The sequence below is a fragment of the Choloepus didactylus genome, chromosome 8 (assembly GCF_015220235.1).
Source record: "Choloepus didactylus isolate mChoDid1 chromosome 8, mChoDid1.pri, whole genome shotgun sequence".
In the NCBI taxonomy this organism is placed as follows: Eukaryota; Metazoa; Chordata; class Mammalia; order Pilosa; family Megalonychidae; genus Choloepus; species Choloepus didactylus.
In genome coordinates, this window is record NC_051314.1 from 48,418,483 (window position 1) to 48,426,349 (window position 7,867).

A 7,867-nucleotide genomic window follows, 5' to 3' on the forward strand; every position below is an offset into this window, starting at 1 on the left:
GGCTGCTCCCTATGGTTTCTCTTTCTGTGTCCAATTTCCTTTTCTTATAAGGACTTCAGTCATATATGACTAACACCCCCTGATTCAATTTTGGCACACTTTGACTTATAATATCTTCAAAGATCCTTTTTACAAATAGGTTCACAACCCCAAGGCCAGTGATTGGGAGCTGAACAAGCCTTTTGAGGGGGTCATGATTCAATCCCCAATGCCAGACAAAAACTTTAAATAATGTTCTTAAATATGCTCAAATAGCTAGAGAAAACATACACAAAGAACTAAGGAAATCAGGAAAATGATAGATAAACACATAGAGAATATCAATAGAAATATGGAAATTATGAAAAGGAACCATACAGAGTTGATGACCAAAGTAACAGAAATTTAAAATATTGCTAGAGAGGTTCCATGGCAGATTGGAGCTGGCAGAAGAAAGATTCAGTGAACTTGAAGATAAGGCAATTGAAATCATCCAGTCTGAGGTGCAGAAAGAGGAAATAATGAAGAAGAGTGAATAGAAGAGGGACACCATCAAGGCTACCAATATAAACACTGTGGGAGTCCCAGGAAGATAAGAAAGAAAGAGACAGAGTGAATTTTTGAAAAGTAATGGCTAAAAACTTCCCACATTTAATGAAAGTCATGAATATACACATTCAAGACACTCAAAGAACTCCAAACAGGATAAACCTAAATAGATCCACACAACAATATATTATAATCAAACTGTCAAAAGCTAAAGATTTGGAGAGAATTCAGGAAGCTGCAAGAGAGAAGCAATGTGTCATGGACAACGGAGCCTCAATAAGATTAAATCTGACTTCTCATAAGAAATCATGGTGTCAGGAAGGCAGTGGGATGACAGATTTAAAAAGCTGATAGCAAAAATAAACTGCAAACCAAGAATTCTTTATCTGGCAAAACAGTTTTTTAAAATGAGGGAGAGATTAAGACATACTTAGATAAACAAAACCTAAGGGAGTTTGTCATCACTAGACTGGCCCAATAAGAAATTCTAAAGAGAGTTCTATAGGTTAAAAAGAAAGGACAATAGACAATAATTTAAAGCAGCATGAAGTAATAAAGATCTCTGGTAAGGGTCATGACCTGGGGAAAATATAAATGCTAGTACTATGGTATTTTTGGTTTGTAACCCCACTTTTTACTTCCTACGGGATCTAAAAGACAAATACATAAAATGTAATGTGAAATCAGTGGTTTTGGATTCATAATATATTAGGATGCAATCTGTGGCAAGGACTATGTAAAGGAGGGGGGATGGAGGGAGATAGGAACATAATTTGTGTATACTATTGAAGTGAAATTGATACCAAAACAAACAAGATTATTGTAGATTTAGGATGTTAAATGTAAGTCCATGGTAATCACAATGAATTTATTGGAGAACATGCAAGCTTATAGAAACAGAAAGAAGAGGATAGGCTGCCAGGGGCAAGGGCAGTGGAAATTGGGAGTTAATGCATGATGCGTGTGGTGTTTCTAATTTGGGAGACAGGAAATGTTTAGTAATGGAAGTTGGTAAGGATACTGCAACAATTGTATAAATGGTATGCTTGGGATTGATTGAGATGGGAAAGTTTATGTTTTATATATGTTCTCACAATGAAAAACAAAAAAGAGCAACTAAAGAGTCAGTGACAATGAAATGAAATGTGATCCTGGATGGGATAACAAGGCAGGAGAAAAGGATCAAAAGAACATTAATGGGACATATAAAAAATTGGAAAAGAGACCATAAGCTTTGTATCAATCTTAAATTTCTTGAATTTGATAACTGCATTTAAGGTGGTTACATAAGTGAATACCCTTGTTCTTAGGAAATGTACATGGCAATATTAAGTATTCAAGAAGCATGACGTGTACAACCTACATTCAAATGTTCAGAAAATGGATTAATAAATAGACAGAAAATGGGTAGATGGATTGATAGGTAGAATGACATGACAAATTTGTCAAAATGTTAATATTTATAAATCTGGATATCTGGGGGAGGAGTATGTTAGGCTTCTCTGATTAGGTTTTGTATTGTTTTTATAACTGTCCCATAAGTTTAAAAACATTTCAAAATGAAAAGCTTAAAAAAAAACCTATTAGAATAGATAAAATAAAAAATACTGACAGTGCCAAATGCTGGCAACGATGCAAAGAAAATGAATTTCTCATACATTGCTTGAGGGAATGTAAAATGGTATAGTTACTATGGAAATCAGTCTGGCCATTTCTTTAAAAAGTTAAACATACATTTACCACATGACCCCCAAATCATACTACTGGGCATTTATCCTAGAGAAATAAAAACTTCTATTCACAAGAAACCTATACATAACTTTCATGGCAACTTTATTTGTAATAGCTAAAAACAAAACAGTACATATATCTTCAATGGTGACTGGTTAAATAAAATGTGGTCCATTTATACAATGGTGTTCTACTTAACAATAAAAAGAATGTACTGTCAATGCATGCAATACATTGGATGAGTCCTGGGGGAATTATGCCTATCTCAAAAGGGAATATACTGTATGATTCCATTTGTGTTACATTCCCCAAATGACAAAGTTATACAGACGGAGAAGTTATCAGTGGTTGCCAGGGGTTAGAGAAGTAGAGATGGAGAGTATGACTTTAAAGGGGTAACACAATGGATTTCCTTTGTGATGAAGGGACAGTTCTGTGTTTGATTATGATGGTTGTTACATGAATTATAAATGTGATAAAATGTCATAAACCTCTACAGAGAGACATAAAAAGAAAACAAGTGCATGTAATAACTGGTGAAATCCAAATAAGGTCTGTAGTCTCATTTAATTGTGTTATACTAATGCCAACTTCCTTATTTGTTAATGTGCTGTAGTTATATAAGGTTTACCATTGGGGAAAGCTGGTGAAAGCATGCACAGGGCTTCTCTGTACAGTTTTGGCAGCTTTTTTTGGGGCCTGTAATTTCAACATAAAGAGTTTAGTGAAAGTGTCAACACTGACTGTAGTTGCATTGAAGAAAAATAACAGGAACTACAAATTTTGTTCCCCCAACTTGGCACAGTCTTTATAATTTAAAGATCTAGTGAGTGAAATATAAACATTTTAAAAAGGCCTTTATTCTGATGTCCGTTAAAGGAGAGAAATTATTGCAAAAAATTTCATTAGATGTCATCAATATTAAAAGCTTTTACTTATCTTGAAAATTGCTATCAAATGTATACACAATTATACATGTGGAAGCAAATTATAATTCACAGCATTAACCACCTTGACCTGGTGGTAGCTTCTGAAGCAAACCCCACAGCAAGAAGGCGGCTGACTTCTTTCTCTTTTGGTAGATCCACTGTGAGACTGTAACTTTGTACTTGAGAGATGATTTTTAAAAATTCATTAAGCATTTACTGAAAATAACCAATAATCATGTAGCATTATTTTTCTCTCTTTGTATAATGATTTATCATATTCTTTCACAGATTGTTAATTATTGGTCAGAAACCAAAGTAATAAATGTTCAAAAACATGATGAACAGTCTGTTCTGTTTCACAGGCTATTCATTTTTATTTCCATCAGATTCCCAGAAGAAGCCAAACAAAGAAGTAACAATTCATCTTAGTAGATATTGTAACATCTAAGTACAGTGCAGTTTTTCCAATACAATATTAAGATTTTGTCCTATCATGGTGTGGTGATTTGGAGCTGTGTGTACCAAAGAAAAACATGTTCTTAAACATAATTCATTCCTGTGGATTTGAACACATTGTAAGTAGGACCTTTTGATGAGGTTACTTCAGTTTTGATGAAGTTACATCAGTGGCCCACCTCAATCAGAATAGGTCTTAATCTTATTACTGGAGTCCTTTATAAGTGAAATGAAGTTCACTTATATTCATATATACTGCTGCTGTCACTTCAGAGAGAGAAAGAAAAAGCCATGGGAAGCAAGAAGCTGAAATTCAGCTGAACCAACAAGAGACTAGGGAGGCCAGAAGAGGCTGCTGTTTGTATTGCCATGTGACAGAGGATCCAAGGACCAAGGATCACCAGCAGCCAGCCCAAGAACACCAGTCTTTGGGAAGAAAACATTGCCTTGATGACACCTTGATTTGGTCTTTCTTATAGCCTCAAAACCTTGAGCTAACAAATTCCTATTGTTTGAGCCAACTCATTGCATGATATTTGCTTGGCCATCCAAAGGAAACTAAAACAAATAGCATACACGTTAATCTGTTATCCCTTTTATTTGCTCTTCATTTAGCTGGTCTTGTACTCAAGTCACACTCAGTAAATGGATTAGTAGATAATTTTCCTGGGCAGGCTAGTGGGATCAGAAGTGGGCACAGGGACAGGGTAGAGAAGAAAGTTCTAGTGTGGCTCAAGTCCTGAGTCAGGGAGGGGTAAGACGCATAGGAAATCAGCAGGCCTCTCTTAAGGGACTGAACCTAGAACGAATGACCATGGAAACAGAATCAGATATTTAGCTGCCTCCTCTTTTCTGAGGAATTGTAGCATCCACACCATCCTCCACATGCTTCAGTGTAAGGCTTGGGACAAATAATCATATTAATGGCAACAAAAGTAACAGTAAGTACCATGATTTAATTGTTCATATAATAGATATAATTTAGTTTTGATAGACTTTTTTTACAAGCCTAAAAATAATAATTTATATTTATTCTCTTTGTTTTGTATATCTATTTAGGCCGTTCAACCTGTACTTCACCACTAAGTCATTTTTTTTTCAAAATTGCATTTTCATATATTTCCATTTAGTACTGCCAATAGTAGTAGTTCCCAAACTACTTGGACTTCAAAGCAAAATTCTCCCCCAATATTTTCAAAGTTCGAGTCTTTTTTTATTGTGAGTAAGAGTTTAGGTTCTGAAGTCAGGCCCAGATTTGAAGTCTTGTTTGGCATATTACCAGCTGAATGATAATGGAAAGTAAACTAATTGCTCTTTGCCTCAGTTTCCTCATTAAGATTAGAATAATGTTAGCTATCTCATAGGGTGGTTGTGAGAATTAAACAGTATAGTGTGTGCAAAGTATTAGGTAAACTGCCTGACACAGAGTTAATGGTAATATATATTGGTTACTAGTATTTTTAATTTAATTGTTATGTTCAAATATGAATTATATGACATATAAAACTGAAAAAAATTGAACAGTAAACACCAATGTATCCACAACCCAACTTGAAATTTAAACCATTCAGTACAGTTGAAGGCCCCTGTTTATGCTTCCGAAGTATTTTCTCCCTCCCTCTCAAAGAAAAGGACTATGTTGAATCTGTTATCATTCTCATCATTCTCTCTTTATATTATCAGTTTATATTTTATGTCTTTAAGCAATATTTTGTGAATTTTTAAACTTCATAAATTCTTGCGACATTGAGATATCCCTAGCTTATCTTGACTTTTTTCTTTTGTCCAGATATTTCCCATAGCTCTAAAGAACTGCATTCTTTTTAGTAGAGTATAATATTAAGACCAAAATGTGGCCACTGTAATAAATATCACATTGTTTCATATAAAGTCTCTGAGCATTATTCCTAGGTGTTGACTTCCATTTGCCTCGCTGGAATTGGACCAGTAACTCAGATTCACATTTTATTTTCCACTTTTTTGAATGGCAGTGTCATCGCTGTTGTGTTCAAGAAAGATATAACTTGTCCCTTTAGTTTCAAAGGCCCAAGGAGCTGTACTTAATGGTTTATACCTAGGAGACTCATCCACACCTGCACCTGATTCATATGCTGAGATTTTCAACTTTAGGCTGATGTTATAACAGAGAATTTTAGGAAACCTGATAGGGGATAAATGTATTTTACATGTGGGAGGGACATGAATCATTGGGGGCTAGATGGTGAACTCTGGTTGATAAACCCTAGATTAACCCCAGGATTCCATCCCCTGATGTTCTGGACCTTTCTAATCTCCTTCTCTTGAGTGTGGGTGGGACCTATGACTTCCTTCCTAGCCAACAGAATATGGCAAAGATGAAGGCATATCGAGGATGTAATTAAGGCCCCCATTATTTTGCATTAATCAAAAGGGAAATTATCCTGGGTGGAACTGACTTAATCAAGTGAAAGACCTTTAAAGAGGGAACAGGCTCTCACTGAGGTGAGAGACTCTCCTCTGTTGGCTTTAAAGAAATAAGCATCCATGTTGTGACAGTGTCTATGGAGAGGGCCACATGGCAAGGAACTGCTGTTAGCCTCTAGGAATTGGGAGTGGCCACTGGCTGACAACCAGCAAGAAAATGGGGGACTTAGTCATACAGCCACCAGAAGATTAATTCTGCCAACAAACTGAAAGCAGCTTGGAAGTGAAAAGTTCCCCAGTCAAACTTTTGATAAGACCACTGCCCCGGCCAACACTGCAGTTGCAGACTCTGAAGCAGAAAACTCAAATAAGGTGTTAACAGACTTGTGACCTACAAATCTGTGGGATAATAAAGGTGTTCTATTTTAAACTGCTCAGTTAGTGGTAATTCCTTAAATAATAGCTTTATTGATATAATTCACATACCGTAAGTCATCTTTTTAAAGTATACAATTCAGTAGATTTGGGTATATTTGGAGTTGTGCAACCATCACCAGTATAAACCTTTAGGATATTTTCAACACTCCCCAACACTGGCAATTAGCAGTGAATCCTCATCTTCCTCACTCCCCAGCAACCATCAATGTACTTTTTCCCTCTGTGGATTTGCCTACTGTGGACATTTCATATAATTGGAATCATCATACAATATGTGATCTTTTCTGATGCTTCTTTCAAATTTCACCTATTTTGTAATGTAAATCAGTACTTCATTCCTTTTATTTGTGGAATAATGTTCTATTGTATGGCTATGCCATTTTTGTTTATCCATTTATCAATTGATAAACATTGGGTTGTTTTCATTTTTTGAATATTATAAATAATTCTGCTATGAACATTTATGTACATGTTTTTGTGTGGATACATGTATTCACATTTTCCAGGTGTACAACTAGGAGTTAAGTTCCTGGGTCAAATGTAACTCTGTGTTTAACATGTTGAGGAAATGCCAAACTGTTCTTAAAGTGGCTGAGCCATTGTACATTTCTATCAGCAATATATGGTGGTTCCAATTTTCCACATTCTCACCAACACCTGTTATCTGTTTATTTTATCCATCCTGGTGTGTGTAAAGTAGTATCTCACTGTGGTTTTGATTTGTATTTCACTAATAACTAATTATGTGACTTCTTTTTCATATGCTTATTGATCATTTGATTATTTTCTTTGAAGAAATGTCTTTTCAAATCCTTTGCCCATTTTTAAATTGGATTATTTGTCTTTTTATTGTTGAATTGTAAATCTTGAATGTGCTCTGGTTACACTGCACTTCTGTTGAATTTACTTATCCTAATTTGAACTTTAAATAATATTGTTATTCTTGTTTTAAAAATTAAGAAGTCAAGAATTACTATATATATTTTAAAACATATGATCGTAAAATATGACAAACAACACAAAGTGATTTTTTCCTTTCCTTTACAAAAATAAGATTATATTGTATACATTTTTCTGCATCTTTGCTTATGTTACAGTGTTTTTGCACTGTGTTAATTTCTCTGAGCCATCTGAAAATGATAAGGTAAGATAATGTATTCTTTTGGGGATTGGATAGTACCCTACAACATGGGTTTAATCACAGTTTCTATGAAAATTCACCTATTGATGGGACTTCCCTTTGATATCAAGTTTCCTTGTTCGTTTGTTTATTTGTATTCACTACAAACTGCTTCAAGAACATCATTGGATATACAGCTTCCTATACTGGTGCTTTTAATTCTAGAGATTGGTTTTCAGGAATGAAATTACTGGGTAGAAGC